A 26,992-nucleotide genomic window follows, 5' to 3' on the forward strand; every position below is an offset into this window, starting at 1 on the left:
CATTGTATACCTACACTACTAATTGTACATGATTTACAGTTAACTAAAAAACTATTTGGGGGACACAGAAATCAGAAAGAAAAAACTGTGAAGATGTTTTAATTTGCTTGAATAAGCAGATAAATAACACAAGGCCAATGACCAGTCCAAAAATGTTCATAGGCTTAATGGGCCCACACATCTTGCCCATCGACTCTTGCCTGTACAAATCCTGCAAAGGGTCATCTCCCCTGGGAGGGGCATCTGGGGGCATGCCAAAGTGACAAAACTAGGGAGGACTAGGTTGGGTTTTGGGAGGGATGGGATCAGGAGGGGTGGGAGGGTCCACTACAGTGGTTGGGTCAGATTCAGGGGGTGGTGGATCTACTGCAGTGGTAGGCTCAGACTGGGGAGGGGCAGCTGTAGTGTGAGGGCTTGAATGAGGGGGGTGGGCTGGGTTTGACCATTTTGGGGATGGTGTAATGCTCCAGGGTGTAGACAGGGGTTGGGAGGTTTTTTTTAATGCTGGAGGTACAGGGCTGGGGTTGGCTTATGGAGATGGTTTGAGCTTGGGAGACCGGGTGGATGTGGGAAGGGGGGTTGTTTTTGGCTTTTTAGTTTCTCAGTGGGTGGCAGGTTTAGGTGCAGGGTCCGGGGGGGATTCCCTCTTCTTCTTTGGGGAGCGGGGGGTTGGAGTTGTCGGCAGGGGAGAGAGACCAAGGTCACAGAGGCAGAGTGTCTGGGAAGAGGGGTTACAGGAGAGGCAAGGGTAAGAGGTGTGGAGGCAGAGGGTTCTGAGGTCTGCGGAGTGTCTGTGGATGCACATGTGTAGTCTGCTGTTGTTTCCATGGTGGTGAGTGTGCTGTGTGTCTCCTGAGTGTGCATGTGTGTGGGTTTCTCCTTGTCTCTGTGTGTTTGTATGCTGCTTGTGGAGGTAAACAACCTTTACAACGCAACTTTTACAACGCAATGCTATTACAACGCATTTTTTACAACGCAAATTCTTTTACAACGCATGCATTTACAACGCATGCTTTTATATCATAAGTACTTTTACAACGCATAGACCTTTACAACACAAGCAATTTAAAAAAAAATGAAATAAAAAAAAATAATTGAATAATCTTTAAAATAATGAATGATTAATACTTGAGTATTTATAGAGTATTTATTTAAAATGTTATTTATAATATTAATAATTTTAAATTATGATTGACTAATATTTGAGTATTAAAAAATAATAAATATAATGTTAAATTCTTGAGTATTAGCTAAAAAAAATAATTAAATTAAATAGATAACGCAAGCAATTTAAAAAAAAATTGAAATAAAAAAAAAATTAAAGAATGTGAAAAATAAATAATGATTAATACTTGCGTATTTTAGAGTATTTATTTAAAATGTTATTTATAATATTAATAAGTTAAAAATATGAATAACTAATATTTGACTAATAAAAAATAATAAATATAAAGTTAAATACTTGAGTATTAGCTACAAAAAAATTAAAAAAAAAATTAATAAAACAGAATTTATTAAATACATATTTATTATATGTATTATGTTTGGTGTATATTAAATAAAAGACAAAAAAAATTAAGATTTACTGTACTAATAATAAATATAATCAAAACATTTTTAATTAGTATAAATAAATTAATAATTAAAAAAATTAATGTGGTATTAATAAAAGATATTAATATAAAATATATTATGTCAAATAATACATATATTTAAATATTATTATTATTATTTTTTAAATAAAGATTAAAAAAAAAAATAATTGTAAAATTATTAATTGAGTATAAAAAATAAAGAATACTTTTAAAAAGTTAAAAAAAAAAAAAAAAAAAAATAGAAGATATTTGCAAAAAGTTCCCACGGTTTTGTATTGAAGTCTATGAGAATAATTGTCCTTCATTTATTTTGCCAGCTTAAGCAGATGCTACCCGCGGAACAAGAAAGGAAGGAGTGAAAAAAGACGAAAAGGAAAGTTTGGAATAAAAAAGGAAGTAGAGTCGAGGTAAGGATGAAATTTAGTAAATTTAGAAATTATTAAATATATATAACATGTTTAAATAACAAATTAATAATAAAAAAACATAAACAAAGAAGGTGTAAAAAATAAGTCTTTATTGAAAAGAGCATAGAAATAACATTAGGGATTTATTATTTTTAATTACATAATGTACATATTTTTAATAAATATCATATTATATATTATTAATTTTAAACATATATTTATTGAAAAAATAAATAACATAGTCCCTTTTTATCATTGCAGCACGCGGTGACGTCATGACGTGAACGTAAACGTAAGGCGCCATTTTGGATAGCATCGGAGGAGGAAGCAGCAGGAAGCTGATCTGCGTCCAGGTAGGAAACTTTTTTACATTTATTGATAGATATAAAGTTAAAAAAGGATAAATATATAGTAAAGAAAGAATAAGGAGAGGTTGCGGAATAACTAATTGATGTATTAAATGTAAAAAAGCATGTCCACGTTCATGTCATTAGTGTATGCCTATGTCGGGTCGATGAAAGTTAATTGAAAACAAAAAAAACGTCTTGATTTAGTGTAACATTATTTAAAGTTTGTAAAAAAATGTTCAGTAAATCGTTTCGGTTGAAATTGAAAAGAATTTAAACTTTGTTTAGAAAAAAATAACGTTTTGCCTTTTCGGCTTTTGTGAAAATATGAATGTTTTTTTACTATTGATATAGGTTTATTGAGCATTTATTTTCCTGGTTTGATATAGGGATATTTGAAGAGGTAGAGACATTTTTGCATTTTTGGTGGTAGTAATTAAGGATGTTTACTAGAAATTAATATCTTGCATTTGTTTATTGGAAAATGGGAAACATATTCAAGGGAATATGTTTTTGATACTTTGGTTGTTTGGAAAAAAGGAAAATTAAAAAGAAAAAGTAAAAAATAAGTAGACCCGACTAGTAATTTAGAAAAAATGTTTGTGAAAAATTTGTATGCCAATTGTAATTAATGGTTATTTTAATTTTAAGCAAAGGAGGAAAGTAAGTAGAAATCTATATTTAAAAAGAAAGAATGTTAGCAAGATTTTCGAGGTACTCTAGAGCCACACACAAGGTAAATTGTTGTAAAATACCCAATAGTCTCTCAGACATTTCCTTTGATTTTAGAGTTACTCGTGGGTTTAGACTACCAGCTAGTGTTTGGGAAAGTCTCATTTCTTGAAAACTTTGCTCCTTCTTCAAAGTTTCCAAGAAAGAGTAGACATTAGGATGTGGTTTGCCAATTGTATGGTTGAAGGAGTTATGCCATCCCTCAATGGCATTATTTGTTTTCGCTTCTCCCTCTAAACAGCTCGTGTAACAGTTCCACCACTCCACATGGAATCGTGGCTTCCTCCTGCGACCCGATCTGCTTAGGTGCCCAATCCATGTGTCTTCAAAATAATTTAAAATGGGTGCCAATTTTTCTTCATTACTTGTAAAATAATCAGATTCTGTAATAGCAGTGTAGTACTCGTCCACACTATCGGGAGGAACAAAACAAAGCGCTGTTAATTTTTTTAATTCAAACTGTAGTTTGCTATCTCGACAGTATTCTGCAACAAGGGATGTTTTTGTAACTTACGCCAGAATGCCTGGGAAAAATGGAAAAAACATCCCTGAATTTGGGTATCCATGTACGTTTTAGTGATTACATTGATCATGCTCAATTCAAAATCTACTATTATTTTCCTAGGACTTTTGGAAGTTTTATTTTTAATAACTGATAAAAATTCAGAGTACGTTGCAGAAGTCTTATCAGGTAGCAAACTATATACTAAGGGTATTACATTACTGTTAATTTTTGCATGTATAGTGTAAATTTGAGTGAAAGGATGGGGTGTACTTTTAAACGTCCCATCCATCATCCAAATTTCACTATTTTCTAACTTAGCAAGGTTACGTGGGGTACTAAGAATAAGAATTCGTTTTTGAGGGTTTTCGTTATCATGCAGAAGGAAAGGTTCATCAGAAAAAGAAATAGAAAGATCATGTGGAATTCTAATATCAGAAAATGTATGTGGTGTAGTTAATTGGATGTTACTTGCCTGCTTTTGTCTTTGAATTATTCGTCTCAAATTAGGAATTATAGGCATATTACTAGCAACATGACTGGGGACATGCTGTGCAACCTCTCTTAAAATGGATCCTGTAGAATCATTGGAGGTGCTTGCAATGGCTTTCATTTCATTTAATGTTTCTCTTATTTCTACCTCCATTGCAGAGGCAGAGTGGTTATGTTCTGTTGTTTTTACAACTAAATTATCAAGTGTAACCGCTCTGCCACTGCAATGGGAAGAGTAGTATTGCACACACCTCCAATGATTTCTAGGAAAACTTATTCTTTCTTTACTATATATGTATCCTGCATGGTTCAGTAATTTTTTCCCTTTTCTAGATTTAATATATTTTGCAGCTTCAAGAGTGGACATTATCTGTGAAGAGAAGAGAAGAAAAAGAAATTAGTCTATAAAAGTAAATACACTATCCCTAATGCAGCATCTTCCTGGAGTTAGAATAGTAATTGTTACCCCTACAGCATTCCACACTTTCCCTAGTGCAGCATCTTCCTGGAGTTAGAATAGTAATTGATACCCCTACACCATCCCACACTTTCCCTACTGTTGCACCTTCCTGGAGTTAGAATAGTAATTGTTACCCCTACACCATCCTACACTTACCCTACTGCTGCACCTTACTGGAGTTAGAATAGTAATTGATACCCCTACACCATCCTACACTTTCCCTACTGCTGCACCTTCCTGGAGATAGAATAGTAATTGTTACCCCTACGCAATCTCATACTTTCCCTACTGCTGCACCTTCCTGGAGTTAGAATAGTAATTGTTACCCCTACACCATCCCACACTTTCCCTACTGTTGCACCTTCCTGGAGATAGAATAGAAATTGTTACCCCTACACCATCCCACACTTTCCCTACTGCTGCACCTTCCTGGAGATAGAATAGTAATTGTTACCCCTACACCATCCCATACTTTCCCTACTGCTGCACCTTCCTGGAGTTAGAATAGTAATTGTTACCCCTACACCATCCCACACTTTCCCTACTGTTGCACCTTCCTGGAGATAGAATAGTAATTGTTACCCCTACACTATCCCACACTTTCCCTACTGCTGCACATTCCTGGAGTGAGAATAGTAATTTTTAACCCTACACCATCCCTCACTTTCCCTACTGCTGCACCTACCTGGAGTTAAAATAGTAATTGTTATTCATACACCATCCCATACTTTCCCTACTGCTGCACCTTCCTGGAGTTAGAATAGTAATTGTTACCCCTACACCATCCCACACTTTCCCTACTGTTGCACATTCCTGGAGATAGAATAGTAATTGTTACCCTTACACCATCCCACACTTTCCCTACTGCTGCACATTCCTGGAGTGAGAATAGTAATTTTTAACCCTACACCATCCCTCACTTTCCCTACTGCTGCACCTACCTGGAGTTAAAATAGTAATTGTTATTCATAGTACAAACCAAAGTTTCTGTATTGTGGCAGCTTATTTTAAGTATTAAATAAAAGGTTTGACAATTATACTGTTGGATTTAAAAGAGTGTTTATTTAAAATACCTTTTGGTTTTTGTGTTTTTTTCTTGGTTTTGCTTCTGGTATTGTTTTTGCCTGCTGGATGGTGTTTTTGGGCGTCTGGTCTTCTGTTTTTTGACTTTTTCGATAAAGTTGCAAAGATTTATCTGTGGAACAGAAAGAAAAAACTATTTAGAAATGTACAACTTTGAGAACGTTGGAGAAAATTGCAAAATGTGAAAACTTCTGTGTAAATTTGAGATTTTATTTAAGTCTAACTAAATCACATATCACACATTCCCTGCTGCTGCACCTATCTTGAGTTAGATTAGTAATTGCTACCCCTAAACCATCCCACACTTTCAATACTGCTGCACCTATCTGGAGTTAGAATAGTAATTGTTACCCCTACACCATCCCACACTTTCCCTACTGCTGCACCTATCTGGAGTTAGAATAGTAATTGTTACCCCCACACCATCCCACACTTTCCCTACTGCTGCACCTATCTGGAGTTAGAATAGTAATTGTAACCCTACACCATCCCACACTTTCCCTACTGCTGCACCTACCTGGAGTTAGAAAAGTAATTTTTACCCATACACCATCCCACACTTTCCCTACTGCTGCACCTTACTGGAGTTAGAATAGTAATTTTTACCCCTACACCATCCCACACTTTCCCTACTTCTGCACCTTCCTGGAGTTAGAATAGTAATTGATACCCCAAAACCATCCTACACTTACCCTACTGCTGCACCTTACTGGAGTTAGAATAGTAATTGATACCCCTACACCATCCCACACTTTCCCTACTTCTGCACTTTCCTGGAGTTAGAATAGTAATTGATACCCCTACACCATCCTACACTTACCCTACTGCTGCACCTTACTGGAGTTAGAATAGTAATTGATACCCCTACACCATCCTACACTTACCCTACTGCTGCACCTTACTGGAGTTAGAATAGTAATTGTTACCCCTACACCATCCCACACTTTCCCTACTGTTGCACCTTCCTGGAGTTAGAATAGTAATTGATACCCCTACACCATCCTACACTTACCCTACTGCTGCACCTACCTGGAGTTAGAATAGTAATTGTTATTCATACTACAAACCAAAGTTTCTGTATTGTGGCAGCTTATTTTAAGAATTATATAAGAGGTTTGACAATTATACTGTTGGATTAATAAGAGTGTTTATTACAAATACCTTATGCTTTTTGTGTTTTTTTGTTGGTTTTGCTTCTGGTATGGTTTTGGCCTGCTGGATGGTGTTTTTGGGTGTCTGGTCTTCTGTTTTTTGACTTTTTCGATAAAGTTGCAAAGATTTATGTGAGAAACAGAAAGAAAAAACTATTTAGAAATGTACAACTTTGAGAACGTTGGAGAAAATTGCAAAATGTGAAAACTTCTGTGTAAATTTGAGATTTTATTTAAGTCTAACTAAATCACATATCACACATTCCCTGCTGCTGCACCTATCTTGAGTTAGATTAGTAATTGCTACCCCTAAACAATCCCACAGTTTCAATACTGCTGCACCTTCCTGGAGTTAGAATAGTAATTGGTGCCCCTACAGCATTCCACACTTTCCCTACAGCTGCACCTATCTGGAGTTAGAATAGTAATTGTTACCCCTACACCATCCCACACTTTCCCTACTGCTGCACCTATCTGGAGTTAGAATAGTAATTGTAACCCTACACCATCCCACACTTTCCCTACTGCTGTACCTTCCTGGAGTTAGAATAGTAATTTTTACCCCTACACCATCCCACACTTTCCCTACTGCTGCAGCTACCTGGAGTTAGAATAGTAATTTTTATTCCTACTACAACCCATAGTTTCTGTATTGTGGCAGCCTATTTTAAGTATTAAATAAGAGGTTTGACAATTATACTGTTGGATTAATAAGAGTGTTTATTACAAATACCTTATGCTTTTTGTGTTTTTTTGTTGGTTTTGCTTCTGGTATGGTTTTGGCCTGCTGGCTGGTGTTTTTGGGTGTCTGGTCTTCAGTTTTTTGACTTTTTCGAAAAAGTTGCAAAGATTTATCTGAGAAACAGAAAGACAAAACAAATTTAGAAATGTACAACTTAGACAACGTTGGAGAAAATTGCCAAATGTGAAAACTTCTGTGTAAATTTGACATTTTATTTAAGTGTAACTGCATCACATATCACACATTCCCTGCTGCTGCACCTATCTTGAGTTAGATTAGTAATTGCTACCCCTAAACCATCCCACACTTTCAATACTGCTGCACCTTCACGGAGTTAGAATAGTAATTGATACCCCTACATCATCCCACACTTTCCCTACTGTTGCATTTCCTGGAGTTAGAATAGTAATTGTTACCCCTACACCATCCTACACTTACCCTACTGCTGCACCTTACTGGAGTTAGAATAGTAATTGATACCCCTACACCATCCTACACTTTCCCTACTGCTGCACCTTCCTGGAGATAGAATAGTAATTGTTACCCCTACGCCATCTCATACTTTCCCTACTGCTGCACCTTCCTGGAGTTAGAATAGTAATTGTTACCCCTACACCATCCTACACTTACCCTACTGCTGCACCTACCTGGAGTTAGAATAGTAATTGTTATTCATACTACAAACCAAAGTTTCTGTATTGTGGCAGCTTATTTTAAGAATTATATAAGAGGTTTGACAATTATACTGTTGGATTAATAAGAGTGTTTATTACAAATACCTTATGCTTTTTGTGTTTTTTTGTTGGTTTTGCTTCTGGTATGGTTTTGGCCTGCTGGATGGTGTTTTTGGGTGTCTGGTCTTCTGTTTTTTGACTTTTTCGATAAAGTTGCAAAGATTTATGTGAGAAACAGAAAGAAAAAACTATTTAGAAATGTACAACTTTGAGAACGTTGGAGAAAATTGCAAAATGTGAAAACTTCTGTGTAAATTTGAGATTTTATTTAAGTCTAACTAAATCACATATCACACATTCCCTGCTGCTGCACCTATCTTGAGTTAGATTAGTAATTGCTACCCCTAAACAATCCCACAGTTTCAATACTGCTGCACCTTCCTGGAGTTAGAATAGTAATTGGTGCCCCTACAGCATTCCACACTTTCCCTACAGCTGCACCTATCTGGAGTTAGAATAGTAATTGTTACCCCTACACCATCCCACACTTTCCCTACTGCTGCACCTATCTGGAGTTAGAATAGTAATTGTAACCCTACACCATCCCACACTTTCCCTACTGCTGTACCTTCCTGGAGTTAGAATAGTAATTTTTACCCCTACACCATCCCACACTTTCCCTACTGCTGCAGCTACCTGGAGTTAGAATAGTAATTTTTATTCCTACTACAACCCATAGTTTCTGTATTGTGGCAGCCTATTTTAAGTATTAAATAAGAGGTTTGACAATTATACTGTTGGATTAATAAGAGTGTTTATTACAAATACATTATGCTTTTTGTGTTTTTTTGTTGGTTTTGCTTCTGGTATGGTTTTGGCCTGCTGGCTGGTGTTTTTGGGTGTCTGGTCTTCAGCTTTTTGACTTTTTCGAAAAAGTTGCAAAGATTTATCTGAGAAACAGAAAGACAAAACAAATTTAGAAATGTACAACTTAGACAACGTTGGAGAAAATTGCCAAATGTGAAAACTTCTGTGTAAATTTGACATTTTATTTAAGTGTAACTGCATCACATATCACACATTCCCTGCTGCTGCACCTATCTTGAGTTAGATTAGTAATTGCTACCCCTAAACCATCCCACACTTTCAATACTGCTGCACCTTCACGGAGTTAGAATAGTAATTGATACCCCTACATCATCCCACACTTTCCCTACAGCTGCACCTTCCTGGAGTAAGAATAGTAATTTTTACCCCTACACTATCCCTCATTTTCAGTACTTCTGCACTTTCCTGGAGTTAGATTAGTAATTGTTACACCTACACCATCCCACACTTTCCCTACTGATGCACCTTCCGGGAGTTAGAATAGTAATTGATACCCCTCCACCATCCCACACTTTCCCTACAGCTGCACCTTCCTGGAGTTAGAATAGTAATTTATACCCATACACCATCCCACACTTTCCCTACTGCTGCACCTTACTGGAGTTAGAATAGTAATTTTTACCCCTACACCATCCCACACTTTCCCTACTGCTGCACCTTCCTGGAGTTAGAATAGTAATTGTTACCCCTACACCATCCAACACTTTACCTACAGGTAAAGTTAATGTTTTTATTTACAAAATTGACATTAATTGGAAGTTTTAAGTAATTTACCTTCACATAAATAAAGGTGAGTCGTGTAGCTTGTGTAGAAAAAATATTTAGAAAACGATATGTTGGTTGTTATAGAAAAACAAATTCCTGTTTTAGGATAAAAAAAAAATATATCATATAAGTTCGTTTACATTAATTTTTGTTTACAAAGTAATATTGTTTAGGGTACATTTTCAAAAATATTTAAATTAAATTTGCTGCACTGTTTGGATGGAAAAGAAACTTGAATTAAGAGAAAACATGGTGTTTAAATATAATAGTAACTTACTTGTAGTAGGAAAAAAAGAATGCTTCTCCAATGGATTTTAGTGTTCTCTCAGTGTAGGAGTGAGAGGGTTAGGTTTTAGCGTCTGGTCTCTCTGGGAGTTGATAATCAACTGATTTTAAAATGGTGTCTTGCTGGTATTTATAAGTTTCAGTCAGTGTCATTTTTAATTTTTAAAAAAACAGCGTTCGTTGTGTTTTTTATTATACTTTCATTTGCTGTGGAAAAAGACAATTTAAAAAAGCATTAAAAGATGTGTTGTTTTCACTTATTCGCTCCGTTTTGGCATCCATTTTGGAACATGTTTTTTGGTATTGTTTTCATAGAAAGTGTTGTAGGACAACTTTTAGAAGTGGGATGGTTAAAATGGAGACTATGTGTATGTCTTTTGTTTTTTAATCCGTTTACTTATTTTGTGATATAATCATGATTTACATGTATATGATCTGTTGTGTAATTATTCGTTATTTGTTTTAAACTTTTAAATTTGTTACATCGGAATTTTTTGATAATTAGAGTATTAATTGTAATATTCGAGTATTAGTTTTTATACTCGAGTAATAATTTTAATACTCGAGTAATAATTTTGTTATGCATTTCAGTTAATTTACGTTCAGTTTTTCTCCACATTTTAATACACTTCCCCACCCAAAACCCCAAATTTCCCTGCATCCCGTGCCAGATTTTATTGTACTTTAAAAAAATATATATATATTTTAGTGTTGTAATGGTATGCGTTGTAAATGTTTTCGTTGTAATTGCACTTTTAAGCAATTTACTCACTTTGCGTTGTAACAGTATTCGTTGTAAAATAATGCGTTGTAACAGTGTTTGCGTTGTAAAAAATGCGTTGTCATGGCATGCGTTGTAATAGTATGCGTTGGATCGCAATTATCCATAGGGAGAGTATAAGCTGTCGATTACAGGACACAGGGATCCAGGGATGCGAAAGCACACATTTTACCCTCCACCCCTCATGTGAGAGCTCGGTAACAGGGATATTGATATATGGACCCCCAGGCCCCCTCGGCGGATTTCATGAAAGCCTGTTGGAGGCAGTTATAGGAGGGGTCTGTACGGTCACGAATTTCCTGCTATTAGGAGATCTTAATCTCCATTTTAATAAGCCAGGAGATAGGACAGCGAATGACCTAGAAAAAGATTTAGAGAGTTACAATCTTAATCTTAAGGTTCGATGCCCTACGCATAAGTCAGGAAATACACTTGACCCCATTTTTACCAACATGGAGAATGTAACAGTCCTGGAACCCTACCCTGTCCCCTGGTCGGATCACTCGGTGATTCCTTTTAACTGGAAAATTTCCAGGATGACCACTAATACTTCTTCGAATAGAGGACTTATAAGAGCCTGGACAAAACTTGACATGGATGAGTGGAAGGGACTGTTAGAAAGCACTAAACCACCGGATAATTCTAATCTGGATGGGGCTGTCAACAGTTTTAATCAGTGGATTACCCATTCCCTAGATAAGGTCTTACCGAAAAAACCCTTAACAATTAGGAAGGGAGAGCTGAAACATCCATGGTTCACCTCAGAGTTAAGATCATTAAAACAGGAATGTAAAAGGGCAGAACGCCACTGGCGGAAGGATTTCAGTGTGGAAAGGAAGATTAACTACAAAGCCACATTGAAGAAATATAAAACCACCCTTACTGCCACCAAAACGGCATTTTTTGCAAATAAAATCGAATCCGCCGCAAATGCCCCTAGGGAAATGTTCAAGATTGTAAAGCTTTTAACGAAAACTCCAGACCCCCCCACAAAAGCAGATGAGCAGGACACCAGGTGTGATGATATGGCTAATTTCTTTCACATGAAAATACTTAAAATTCTAGAGACGATCCCGGTACTGGATTCGGCCTCACACTACAGGGCGCCTCCTTCTGAAGACAAAACCAACTGTCCAACACTTACGGAGTTTGCCCCCCTCACGGAAGAGCTGCTCCTCTCTTTGATGAGGAGTATAAAAAGTGGATCCCCACGAGATCCAGCTCCCATGACAATACTAAATCAGATACTGCCAACTATTAGTAAATCGGTAATCAAAATGGTTAACCTCTCCCTGGAATTGGCTACAGTACCAAAGGGATGGAAGCTGGCCATGGTGCGATCTTTGATTAAAAAACCGAACCTTGACCCAGAAGATCTGGCGAATTATCGCCCGATTTCCTTGTTACCCGGGATGGGGAAATTAACCGAAAAACTGATAAATATCCAACTGGCGGCATTTCTGGAAAAATACAAGCTTCTCCACCCATCCCAGACGGGTTTTAGGAAGGGACAAGGCACGGAGACGGCACTGTTGAGGGTGGTAGAAGAGGCCAGAGGGATCTTGGACGCTGGTGGCAGCGCGGCCATTATCCTTCTGGACCTCAGTGCCGCCTTCGATACAGTAAGTCATCACCTGTTGCTGTCGCGACTCCGAAATGTCGGAATAACCGGGAAAGCCTTGGAATGGCTGAGATCCTTCCTTGAGGAAAGATATTTCCAAGTGTTTGATGGAAACAATTGCTCCCGCCTTTTTCCGTTACAGTGTGGGGTTCCACAGGGGTCATCCCTTAGCCCCACACTGTTTAACGTTTACATGGCCCCGTTGGCGGAATTAGTAACTCCGTTTGGCATCCAGCTAATAAGCTACGCGGACGACACCCAGCTGGTGTTTTCCCTGCAGCAAACAGATGCCCCCCCGAACAACCTAGCCAATTGTTTGGAGGTGGTGGTAAATTGGATGCACGTGTCTCAGCTCAGACTCAATGCAGGAAAAACTGAGCTGATGCTCCTGGGGAAACAGGATATTCCCGAAAGCCTAACTTGGCCGGCGTGCATGGGTGCCAGACCATCGCCCAAGCCGGAAATAAAGATTTTAGGCTTTTGGCTTGACAACGCCCTGTCTTTCGATATGCAGGCCAGAAAGATGTCTGCAGTCTGCCATGGGATACTTAAGTCACTGCGTAAAGTCCTGCCCCTACTACCTGAAAAAGCAAGGAAAACCGTAGTTCAGTCTTTGGTGTTATCCCGTATTGACTACGGGAATGCCATTTATCTTGGGGCACCGGTATCCACCTTTAAGACCCTACAAGTGGCGCAGAATTATGCTGCCAGAACTCTGACGGGAACTAGTCGGTATGTATCGGCGAAGCCAGCATTAAGATCTCTTCACTGGCTCCCGGTGAGGGAACGGGTGCGTTTTAAATCCTTATGCATCGCCCACAAGATCCTGCATGGAGAAGGTCCCTCCATTCTGGAAAACCTGATAAGTCCCTACAAGCCCCAACGCAACCTTCGCTCGAGCGAACATAATCTGGCAATCATTCCCAGAATAAAACGAGCACGATCGGGCGGTCGACTTTTCTCTCTGCAAGCCGCAAGAGAATGGAATGCCCTCCCAGGTAATTTGAGGCAGGAACGGACTTTTCTTCAGTTCAGGAAGAAACTAAAAACCTTTCTATTCCCCAAAACCAGCTCTTAGTAGGATTGCAGATCGGATCAGCCTAGGGTCACTGCTTCTTTCCAAGAGCGCTGGGATGCCCACGGGTAGCCATGCGCTATATAAGTGTTTTTACAATTACAATTACAATTACAATACATCCGCTTGTGGATGTTGAGTTGTGTGCATGTGTGTGTTTGCGTGTGCTTGGGTCTGGTAGGGTAGTTGGGACAGTGCATGGCAAAGCAGTAGGAAGGGCAAGGGACTTTTGGAGCTGCAACACTGCTGCCGTCAGTTTTGAGGCCAGAACCTGATTGGATCTGTATAGGGCAGACACGACTGATTGAATACCATCCAGGAATGAAACCATTTGAATCAAATGAGTGGTATGCGCCTGGAGGATATTCAGCACTTCTGTCTGCTCCACAGAGATCCACCTCAGGATATCAATGGCCTCCACACTCAGGGCAGCAGGGGAGACCGGGGCAGGGGGTAAGGTGCCTGCCGCAAATGAGACGAGTACCCTGTACCCTTCTAGGGGAGCGTCTATGGACAATGGGATGGGGAGCAGCTGGGAGGGTGGAGATGGTAGTGGTGGTGGTGCACTCTGATGTTGAGGATCCAGTCCCTGTCTCCTCCACCACCACAAGGGAGTCTTCAGTGAAGCTGTACTCTGCTTCAGATCCTGCTGATGTTGTCTCAGAGCTGTCCTCAGTGAGACTCCCCTCACCCTCTGCACCACTGGATTCCTCCTTTGACTCAGCACTGGACCCAGAATGACAAACTGCTTCCCCTACATCCATGGTGCTGTCTCCTCCACTGGCCGCTGATGATGCTGTGAACAACAATAAAAAAGAATCAAATAAGTCATCCGTATGTACTTGACACATAGGTAACATCACATATCTTCACAGATCAAACAAATACATCATATTGACTACTGCTATTACCTCTTGCTACATTAACATACATGGCACTTGTTAGTCTGCCAGTTAACTATTGCTCCCTCACGCATAATGTTATCTGCAACATTGGGTGTATCATCATCAAATGCCACAGCCACAATGTCAACTACTTCACTATGTAGCAGGTGATTTATCGTCTTTTGCACATGACTGTCTTGTGTCCTGACATACCTGTCTCATCTGCAATGGAGTTTAGAGCTCACAATGGGAATAGGATTCACACAATTGAATTGAGACATGGTATCCATTCTGCAATCCCTAGTCATCAAATTGGGAATCATTGGCTCTGATGTTACAGGTCAAATGACTTCCTTGTCAAACTTTAATATTGCGTAATCATTTCATGGGTCATGTCACACAGATAACAGTGATTGTGCTCATTTGTTCTGTAACTTAGGTTTTTTACTCTCAGGTCACACATATGACTCTTATTGTGAAGACTCCAAGGTAGTAGGCATAGCTAGGGTGAGTGGCACGTGGCACACTGTCTTGTGTGATCTATGCACAGTGTCATGAAGATGAATCAGAATGTTGTGCACTATTTTCAGATGTGAACAATGGTCAACACACTTCCAAGTCCGATGACTGCATCTTCACAATGCTTCAGGTGCAACACCATGCCACTGGCACGTCTGGGTGCATTGTCTGTTCAGACCATTAGTACTGAACCTCTAGTCTTCATGAGTCTAGTCAACACTGTGTACCAATCCTGTCTAGACTGCTCAAGTCCCAATTTGTGTCGCCCAAGTCTGATTGCATATACACACGTCAACGGTTGTGAATGTGTATCTAACATCATACCTTACAATTTCAGCCATGTTTCCACCAGTGACCACCTGGGTTTGACACTGAATGGCATGGTTTGTCACTGTTACAGAGTCAGACGCATGGAATCACTCTTTTGAATGGAGAGAATGGATTATTCCACATCATTATGTGTAAGGCCGGTGTGACATTTGGCCAGAGTTAGCATAGCTGTGATTATCCAATGGGATACATTTGATTATACTGAGCATCACGGTTGTGTCCTTTACAGTAATGTCTATTGAGGTGAAACTGGTAACTTTGTTTGAATGTGGAGTAGGTACTTACCAGACTCTGCTGCTTCTGTGAGTCCATAGACGCTCTCTGGTGGAAGGATGGCACGTACCTTCTCCTCCCGGGAAGTGAACTGCACAGGTGGTGCAGGAGGGCCACCGCCAGTCTGCTGGCTCTAGGAGTGTCCTCTGGCCAGCAGTTTTTTAAAATTCCTTCGCTCATCATAGTACCTACTCCTTATATCATCCATTGTGCGCCGGACAGGTGCTTCCGTGTTCACCTTGTTGACTATTCTGTCTCACATCCTATTTCTCTGGGAAAGGGGGTCTGTTGGACTTGGTTCCCAAATAACTATAACTCTACTCTAACTATTTCATCTACAATCACGTCCAACTCCATCTCTGTGAACCTAGGCTGCATCATTGGGGCCAAGGTGAGTGTGACTGTGAGGGTTAATAAGAAAAAGAGTGTGTTTTTTTGAGAATTGTTTTAACCAACAAAAATCTGTTCAAGTTGTGTGGTGGGTGGAGTGTGAGTGTATAAGGCAGAGAACAGGGAATGTGTGGCAAATCCTGTGACCTCTCAGCAGTTATTTTGGATCAAAGGATCATGGTCATGTGTTGGCCCTTTATTTAGGTGGATTGGTAGGTGTAGCTAAAATTTTAATTGTTTACGGACGATTCGGTCGGATGGATTGCGTTCCAAATGACTCAGTGGGAGTATAGCATGCATTGCATCATAATCCGTTGTTGAGTTGTTCGAAAAGCATTTCAGAACCGATATGGAAGAATGCTTTCCTAACGGGATCATATTCGGCCCCTTAGTGTGTGTATGTCGCGCTTTGAGGTCGCTGGCTTCATAATTTACTCCCAGTACAACACAAGCCAACCACCGACTCTGCAGAACCATTTACATGGAACAGCTCTGGTGTACTGGTAGTGGTAAAACGTTTAGTTGATTATAATTTCTAATGATTTATTAATATTAGCTTTGTAAAGGCCCGGAAAACATTGCTGCTAGCACTACATGAGATAAGCCACAAATTTCATATTGAATACCTTTAACAAAAGAAACTTGCTGCTCCTCAACATTCTCTATATTGGAGTGAAGCTCGATTCAGCTGTGAAAATCCGATTCGCACAAAATGGAATTTTGTGTGACCTTTTATTGTGAATTACATGCAGGTTTATTTAGTCTCAAACGTGTCTGTTTTCAGTCCATGTGAGATAACTGTGTGAGTTTTGGTCCAATGTATTTCAGAAAATGTAAGAAAAATTAAATCACATAAAAAGCTTATTTTGTTCTACTTAATGTAGCAAGTAAACTCTCGTAGTTATTAAATCCCATCATGGATTATATTTTCTTAGCAAGGACTGTGAAATAACACGCTTTCCTGTGCTGGATAAATCGCAGCCAAGCAAAATTATATTTAAATGTGCAACTTTGCATTTTTTAGAGTGTTACTTTTGTAACTGTGGTCTGATGTACAAAGCTATTTAGCATCTCTTAACAGACAGAATTGCTATTTCGGGCTGTTAAGAGATGCTAAAGAGCCTTTTGGCATGTACAAAGGCCTAAAGGCGGTCACAAAATGCGATTTCTACCCAGAATAAATCGCATTCTGCGATTCCCTAAATAGGAAATCGCAAAGAGGGATTAGCTATTTCCTATTTTTTAAGCATATGTACAAAGCATTTCCTAAATGCGAAATGGGCAATAGACTCTTCATTTTGCATTTCCTAAATAGCTATTTCTTAAGATTCGCTATTAAGGAAATGCAAAATTGGAATTTCGTACATCTGGTTCTGTGTGTGATTAGTAATGCTATCTTTTCCTTCCAAGTCAGGTGTTTAGAAAAGTCAACATCATTTGTGATGTAAATGTTTCTAATGTAAGATTGCAAACAAACCAGGATCATTAATAGCCCATAAGCAATCTTGTATAGGAACCTAAAATTCTCATCCAGGGGATACTCATCAACAGTCATAATCTATGAATAATCCCCACCCACGTGCGGGATCCCGGAGTATATAGAAAATACATATATATGTATATATATATATATATATATATATATGTCCAAAACTCCTCCAAGAAGAGAGCAGAGGCCACAATAGGGGTAAGCAGGGAGGCCACTTTATACGGTTTCAAGCTTCTCAACGGCGAATGCATTTCGGCATCACATATGCCTTCTTCAGCGCCAGGAATCTTCTAAGGAGTTGCAGGTCACATCGTGTGTTTAAATATTAGCCCCAAAACGATTGGTTTAGGTCCGCCCCGCCTCCAGGAACAATGTCCTTTTTCAAAATTTGTAGTCCATTTGAAGCGTGTGCACTACAGTTCCCAGGATGCAGTAGAAATCCAGGTAGGTAAGGCGGGTGGATAACTTATTGTCATTGCGGAAATTAGCATCACAATGTCATCTGGCCAAATCCCCTGCCTGTAATATGAATTAGTGTCCCCTTGGGTCCCCAGACCGCATCAACCTCCACGGAACAGGATTAACTTCGGCGGGGGCAAGACCGGAGATCCTGTCTCGCCCAGCGCAGAGTTGAGTAACTCCGTCACCGCCCCATCTCCTCCTGGACACGGGGGTGGGCCTCGGTGATCCAGTACCCTGGATATACACAAAGTCCGCCACAGCAGTGCCAGCGAGACCGAGGCCAACTTTAAGATGCGGGGGCCTCTGTAGCGCGCTTCTGGCATGCGCTCTCAATATCACCAAAACTCCTCCAAGAAGAGAGCAGAGGCCACAATAGGGGTAAGCAGGGAGGCCACTTTATTCGGTTTCAAGCTTCTCAACGGCGAATGCATTTCGGCATCACATATGCCTTCTTCCGCGCCAGGGATCCTCTAAGGAGTTGCAGGTCACATCGTGTGTTTATTAGCCCCAAAACGATTGGTTTAGGTCTGCCCCGCCTCCAGGAACAATGTCCTTTTTCACCATTTGTAGTCCATTTGAAGCGTGTGCACTACAGTTCCCAGGATGCAGTAGAAATCTAGGTAGGTAAGGCGGGTGGATAACTTATTGTTATTGCGGAAATTGGCATCACAATGTCATCTGGCCAAATCCCCTGCCTGTAATATGAATTAGTGTCCCCTTGGGTCCCCAGACCGCATCAACCTCCACGGAACAGGATTAACTTCGGCGGGGGCAAGACCGGAGATCCTGTCTTGCCCAGCGCAGAGTTGAGTAACTCCGTCACTGCCCCATCTCCTCCTGGACCCGGGGGTGGGCCTCGGTGATCCAGTGACCTGGAAAAACACAAAGTCCGCCACAGCAGTGCCAGCGAGACCGAGGCCAACTTTAAGATGCGGGGGCCTCTGTATATATATATATATATATATATATATATATATATATTCACTGAAAAAACCATAGGTTTCACACACGTTATAGTTAGGAATTAGCATTTAAAAAACATTGCAAATTCACTTAAAAAATCATAGGTTTCACACATTTTATAGTTAGGTGGATATTTCACTCGTAAAAAAACAATGAAATTCCCCCGTTATAGTTAGTTCGATAACTATAACTCGCGCGCCCGCAATCCACTGCTCATGATGTCACATATTACATCACTCATGACATCACTGATGACATCATCCTTGTGATAGAGTGGCGGTCGCGCGAGTTATAGTTATCTGAACTAACTATAACGGGGGAATTTCATTGTTTTTTTACGAGTGAAATATCCACCTAACGATAACATGTGTGAAACCTATGATTTTTTAAGTGAATTTGCAATGTTTTTTAAATGCTAATTCCTAACTATAACGTGTGTGAAACCTATGGTTTTTTCAGTGAATTTGTACGTTTTTTTAAATGCTAATTTATTTATGTATTATTATTTTTTTAATATATTTATTTTACAATAAACTACATATTAAATATTATTATTTTTTTTCTCGGTTTCTCACCGTGCGCGCACGGAGCGCGCACCCCCGCGATTTAAAAAAAAAAAATGTAAAAAAAGAATTACGCTCGCGCACGTTAGGATGCTCGCACGGTGCACGCACGGTGCGCGCTTATAGATATTGATATGCTTTTAAATGCTATTTTCTCAGGAACTACTGAACAGATTGACACCAGACCTGCAAAAGGCACTTCCCTGACCTGAGGACTACCTCTCTGCCAAATTTAAAGTAATTCTGTTCAGCCGTTCGGGCTGTACCTTCGACTAAAGGTCCTTTGGAAAAATGCATGGGGAAAACGCATTTTGGGACCCCCCTTTTTTCTCGGCCCCCGCTTGACGAATCACCCCGAGACTTTCAGGGTAGGAGCTGAACGGAGCGCCCCATTAGTTTTGAAAATTTCGCGAGGATTCGTCAACCGGCGCCAAAGTTATTCAAAATAGAATTTTCAGATTTCCTATGGAAACTCGGTCCTAACCATAACTATCTACTGGCGACCGCCAGTAGATAATATATATATATATATATATATGTGTGTATGTATGTATGTATGTATGTATTACCTACTGGCGGTCGCCAGTAGGTAGTTATAGTTAGGACCCTGTTTCCATAGGAAAACCGCAACATTCTATTTGGAATAACTTTGGCGCCGGTCGACGAATCCTCGCGAAATTTTCAAAACGAATGGGGCGCTACGCTCCGCTCCTACCCTAAAAGTCTCGGGGGGATTCGTCAAGCGGGGGCTGAGATAAAAGGGGGGTCCCAAAACGTGTTTTTCCCATGCATTTTTCCATAGGACCTTTAGACACAGCTACAGCCCGAACGGCTGAAAAGAGTTCCTTGAAATTTGGCAGAGAGGTAGTCTACAGGTCAAGGAAGTGCCTTTTGTAGGTTTGGTGTAAATATGTTCAGTAGATTCTGAGAAAATAGCCTTTAAATCAATATATATATCTGTGCCAGCTTACGATGCGCTTACGGTGCGCTTACCGTACGCGCACGCCGCCGTGCGCGAGCGCGATTCTGATTGGCTGTTAGATCTTAGTAAACATTCGAATCGGTCGAAACCAGGAAGCGGCGGCCGCCATTTTCTCTCTCGCAGTCTGAGAGGGGGTTAAAAAACAAAGGCCAAAAACATGTAAAGGGGCTGTTTAGACAGCTCCTAAGCACCTAGCCATGTTGAGGGAGTCCTCAAAGATCCCCCAAGGCCAAAAACGGAATTTTAATTTTTTCGATAATTTCGCCGATTACGCTTACCGTACGCGTACGGTAAAAATTAATAAAAAAAAATATATATCCACACTCTCCCCACCCCATGTGCAAAAGGTGCCCGAAGGGCACCATTTGTTCATGGCATATTACACATGTGAAAAATTAAAATATTACCTTTCACAACGAAGCGCATCATATGTCCTCCATGTGCGCACGGTGCACGAAGCGCATCGTGCGTACATGGCCCATCTAGCGTAACGTGGGCACGCGGTGCGCGTAGCGCACCGCGTGCCCACCGTGCGTGCACGGCACTAACTGCGTAAAGTGGGCGCGCGGTGCGCGAAGGGCACCGTGCGCGCATGGAACGAACTGCGTTAAGTGGGAGCGCACGCCACGAATGGCGTAAAGTAACTTAGCATTTAAAAAAACGTACAAATTCACTGAAAAAAACCATAGGTTTCACACACGTTATAGTTAGGAATTAGCATTTAAAAAACCTAGCAAATTCAGTGAAAAAACCATAGGTTTCACACATGTTATAGTTAGCTGGAAATTTTACTGATAAAAAACCAATGAAATTCCCCCGTTATAGTTAGTGCAGGCAACTATAACTCACGCGACTGCAATCTTCTGCTGATGCTAATACTGTATTTAGACACTTATTTGCCCATGTCTTCTTCCATTAAATTTTAGCTGTACATATATTACAAATATTTTTTTTTCATAAAGACACATATGTCATCAGCAGAGGATTGCGGTCGCGTGAGTTATAGTTGCCTGCACTAACTATAACGGGAGAATTTCATTGGTTTTTTATCAGTAAAATTTCCAGCTAACTATAACATGTGTGAAACCTATGGTTTTTTCACTGATATATATATATATATATTTACTTTTGATTTTCTCAGGAACTACTGAACAGATTGACTCCATATATGCAAAAGGCACATCCCTGAGCTGAGGACTACCTCTCTGCCAAAATTCAAGTAATTCTGTTCAGCCGTTCGGGCTGTACCTTGGACTAAAGGTCCCTATGGAAAATTGCATGGGGAAAACGTGTTTTGGGACCCCCCTTTTTTCTCAGCCCCCGCTTGACGAATCCCCCCGAGACTTTCAGGGTAGGAGCGGAGCGGAGCGCCCCACCTATTTTGAAAATTTCGCGAGGATTCATCAACCGGCGCCAAAGTTATTCCAAATAGAATGTTGCGGATTTCCTATGGAAACACGGTCCTAACTATAACTATCTACTGGCGACCGCCAGTAGATAATATATATATATATTTATATATATATATATATACACACATATGTGAAAACATATACATGCAGCCTAAAATGTTTCCAACATGGCAGAAATGCCGAAGTTACATAGGTTTGTTTTGTAAGACAAATACCCTCCTAACCCATAAGGAAAAGAGGACATCCACTGAACAATTGTCATTTACCAATGCTTTATTGCCACAAGGAAAACTTGTAATTGCAGGCATTTGCCTGTAGGCTGCATTGCAGAGCAATAATGAAACAAAGACAAAAAACTGACACCTTGCCTTTAAGGCTTCCAAGGGTTAGGGTACCATGCCTTTAAGACCTACAGGAGACCCTCTGCTCCCATCATGCACAATGGGTGACAGTTAGGTCAGTTCTTTTTTCCGGCTCCTTCTGTGAGGATCTTGGAATTTGAGCTCTTCAGTTTTTTGACTGAAAGTGATATAGTCGACATTTTCTTTGTAAATTCGACAGTTTCTGATCCCTAGAGGTATATTCTACTGGTTTTTTGGTCTTTTCCAATTTTTTTCCAGTCAGAATGCCTGCTTTATTTCGGAAATGTCCTTCCTGTGACAAGAAGATGGCACTGTCAGACCCACACTCGGTGTGTATTGTGTGCCTTCCATCTTCACACAACCCTGACCAGTGTCATCATTGCCAGAAGTTTTCTAAAAGGACTCTCCGTGACAGAGAACGCATCAAGCTTCATGCCCAGCTGGAGAGGGATAGAAGCCATCATGGAGGTGGCCATGGAGACTTCAGAGCTCCCTCTTCAAGCAAGCAACACCGAAAACGGCGTCGTTCCACCTCCCCTGAGTCCAGGAAGAAGCAGGTGACTGAATGTTCGCCGTCGACATCGAGATCGTCGTCGAAGAGGCTGGGGCACTCTTCAACGTCGAGGGACAAGTCATCTTCTAGACATCGAGAATCTCCGCCGCATGACAGTAAGTCGGCGTCGAGGCACAGCACTGCGGGCTCGAAGGTTGTGGGTCCAGAGAGACCTTCGAAAGCCCCGTCGAGGTCGAGGCTTCCGTCAACGTCAAGGCATTCTCCGCCACCCTCGAGGGGGTCGGCGTCAAGAGACTCGCCGGCGAAGATCATGCCGCGAGTGGACATATTGACGTCAAGAGCGTCGTCGAGGTCACATCATTGGACATTGAGGAGATCGACGTCAGCGAGGCGTCATGGGAGGTCGAGGACCCCCCATCGCCGCCGACAGGCGACGTCAAGGTCCCCCCATCACTGTGGGCGGTCGAAGTCGAGACCAACGTCGAGGACGGGACGACACTCCCACAGCAGATCGCCGCACAGATCAACGGCGAAGGTGACACAAACCTTATCGGCGTCGAGGAGTTCGACATCGAGGGACAAAACTGCAGAGGCCATGGAGGAGGCCCGGCGCAAATCAATGTCGAGATCCCGATCGACGTCAAGAGCCCAGTCATCATCTCCAGGGCTGAATATTGTGCAGATTTCTCCAGAGAGATCTCCTAGAGCTGGCGAAAACAGGGTTTACGGTCTGTCGCCTCGGTGGCTGCAGGGCGTTGGAACAGTTGACTGCAGAAGTCCGGGCTCGGACTACTCTCGGACATACTCACCTTCTAGAACCTCAAGAGACCCTGATAGAGGCGCTCCTGCAAAACCTTCAAAGTCGCCTTCCAGAAGACCAAGGTCGCCTTCTACACGACGATCACGGACAAGGGGTCATCACAGCTCGCAGCCACGAACCTCCACACAAGAGGAGGCGCAGAAGATCAAGCACCGGGTCTTTGTCCACGAGATCTTCTGTTCGGGACTACTCGCCAACCTTTTCATCTACGCCACTTTCAAGGGTGTCTCCCATCGATGACATTGGGACTTTCTCTGATATACTTGGCAGAGGAGCTAAGAAACGGAATATCAGTTTGTACACTCCTGTGGTCATTACTTATTTTTGAGACATTGCACCATCGTACAGCTCCCAGACCTCTGCCTCCTCTGGTGCCAGGCTTTTTAGAACCAGCTATGGCCACGTTCCTCACCCCTGCCACAGTGGGGTCAGTTCCGTCAAGGATCGCAAAGAAGTACAAAGCTCCAGACCAGGATGCCTTGTTCCTTAGGTCTGATCCTCCGGTGGATTCAGTCATTGTGTCAGCCGCCAGGAAAGCGCACTCCGCAGCCTCATCAGCTTCAGTTCCTCCGGAAAAGGACAGTAAGCAAATGGACTCTTACGGCAGGAAGATGTGCAATGCTTCTGCATCATCTATGAAGATTGCAAGTGCTTCAGCCGTTCTTGGGCGCTATGACAGGTGTCTTTGGGACTCCATGGCTAGGTTTACCGACAAGCTTTCCAAAGAAGATCAACAAGACTTCCATGAGATCCTGCAGGAGGGTGGCTTAGTAGCCAACAGGTCATCAGCGCGGCGGCGAACGCCTCAGATCTCGCCACGCACGGCTATTCACATGGCATCTGTTTGCGGCGCTCAGCGTGGTTGCGCCTCACAGGTCTTAAACCGGATGCCCAGAAGAAGATCCTCAACCTTCCTTTAAACGGCTCCTCCTTATTCGGTTCTCAGGCTGATGAGGAGGTGACAAAGATGAAGACCGAGCTGGACATGGTCAAAGCAGTTGGACTGGAAATGCGGAAGGAGTTTCGTAAACGCTTCCGTCAGAATGACAAGCAACCCTTCCAACAGAGGGTTCAAACCCCTCAATGGTCCTCCCAAAACCAGCAGAAGTCCCAATTCCAGCAGAAGTGTCCTGGCAGAGGAAGGGGGAACAATAAACAACAGCAGTCCTCCCCCAAGCAGCCTCCAAAACAGTGAGGCATTGCTTCCTCCGCACCCGTTCGCCACTCTGGTCGGAGGGCGTATTGTTTTTCACCAGCAAGACTGGGAAACCATAACAAGAGACAGATTGGTGCTGAATATTGTGCAGCATGGTTACTTGCTGAGGTTCAAATCCCCTTCCCCACAAGTTGCCCCACAATTGAAGTGCCTTCCTCAACAACACAATCTACTGTTACAAGGCGAAGTGTATACCCTCCTCTCCAAGAAGGCCATAGAAGAGGTCCCACCTCACCAGCGAAACCAAGGGGTATACTCACAGTACTTCCTAGTCCAAAAACGAGGAGTAGCCAAAGAGTACAGACCTATCCTCGACCTGCGCCTGCTGAACAGGTTTATAAGAAAAGAGAAATTTCGGATGCTAGCCCTGCACCAGATTTACCCACTTCTTCACCAGGGTGACAGGATGTGTGCCATCGACCTGCAGGACGCCTACTTTCACATTCCTGTTTCAGTGAAACATCGCAAGTTCCTCAGGTTCCAGGTGTCTCAACAGCACTATCAGTACAGAGTACTTCCGTTCGGGCTCAAATCCGCTCCCCGGACGTTCTCCAAGTGCATGGTGTTGGTAGCTGCTTTCCTCCGCAAGCGGAAAAGCTTTGTCTATCCCTACCTAGATGACGGGCTCCTAAAGAGTTCCACACCTTCACTACTCCAGAGCCATCTCACTTACTGTCTCAACCTGCTTCACTCCTTGGGGTTGCAAGTCAACTACAAGAAGTCAGTCCTCAACCCCACACAGAAGATACATTATCTGGGCGCATCCCTGGACACCGCAAGGGCAAGCGTGTATCCTTCGGAGGAGAGGTTGTCATCAATGTTGATCAAGTGCCGCGCTCTTCTCAGCACTACACATCCCACAGCAAGGCAGGTGTCTTCACTGCTGGGATCGATGGCCTCATGCATCTTCATTGTGCCCAATGCCAGACTTCACATGAGGCCTCTACAGCAGTTCCTCGATGATCAATGGACACAGCGGTCAGGCTGTTGGGAAGATCGTGTCTCTCTTCCTCAAGCTGCCAGGGACTCCATCAAATGGTGGATGAAATGTTCACATCTTCTGCAAGGTGTCCCTTTTCACCAGGTCCCTCCGACCCAGACCGTTGTTACAGATGCCTCACTGCAGGGTTGGGGTGCCCACATGGGCCAGCTTCAGGTAAAAGGTCTCTGGTCCGAAACAGAGAGAAGTTATCACATCAACTTCTTGGAGCTAAGGGAAGTCCATCTGGCTCTCAAGTCTCTGTACCCATCCCTACAGTCCAGCTCCATTCAGATTCAGACAGACAACACAACAACAATGTACTATCTGAACAAGCAGGGAGGCACCAGGTCACGGGTCCTGTCTCTGGAGTCCCAGTCCATATGGAAGTGGCTTCTGGCGAGGAGTCTCACGATTGTAGCCGTTCACCTTCCAGGAACCATGAACGTGCAGGCAGATGTTCTCAGCAGAGACTTCGTAGAAGCGCACGACTGGGTGCTAAACGAAGAAGTCGCTCAGGACATTTTTCGGCAATGGGGGTGCCAGCCATCGACCTGTTCGCAGACGCGGCAAATACAAAATGCCCCGTCTTCGCGTCCAGATTCCCACAACAAGGATCACGGGGGAATGCACTTTTGATCAGATGGTCGCAGACATTGCTGTAGGCTTTTCCGCCACTACCTCTGATCCCGGCGGTCATACAGAAGTTTTACAGGACCAACACCAGACTGATCCTGATAGCACCAGAGTGGCCGCGCCAGTGGTGGTATCCGGACCTCCTGCAGCTGTCCGCAGCTCCACACCGGAGGCTGCCCTGCCGCCCGGACTTGCTGACCAAGGATGAGGGGAGAGTATTTCATCCCAACTTCTCGTCCCTGCGATTGACTGCATGGCTCCTGAAGTCATCCAGTACGGACACTTAGACCTCTCTGCTGACTGTATGACTATTCTCAAGGAAGCAAAGAGACCCTCCACCAGGAAATCTTATGCTTTCAAGTGGAAGAGATTATACCTGTGGTGCAAGGACAACGCTTTTGATCCGGGTCAGGAGCAAGTGATCCTTCCCTACTTGTTATACTTGGCAAAGTCAGGCCTGCAATATCCCTCCATCAGGGTACACCTGGCTGCTATTACAGCTTACAGAAAGTCTCCTACCCAGGGTTCATTCTTTCAAATGCCAGTGATGAAGGACTTTCTGGAGGGACTCAGGAAGGTTTATCCCCCAGGGAGATCT

The sequence above is a fragment of the Triturus cristatus genome, chromosome 7 (genome assembly GCF_964204655.1).
Source record: "Triturus cristatus chromosome 7, aTriCri1.1, whole genome shotgun sequence".
NCBI classification, from domain to species: Eukaryota; Metazoa; Chordata; class Amphibia; order Caudata; family Salamandridae; genus Triturus; species Triturus cristatus.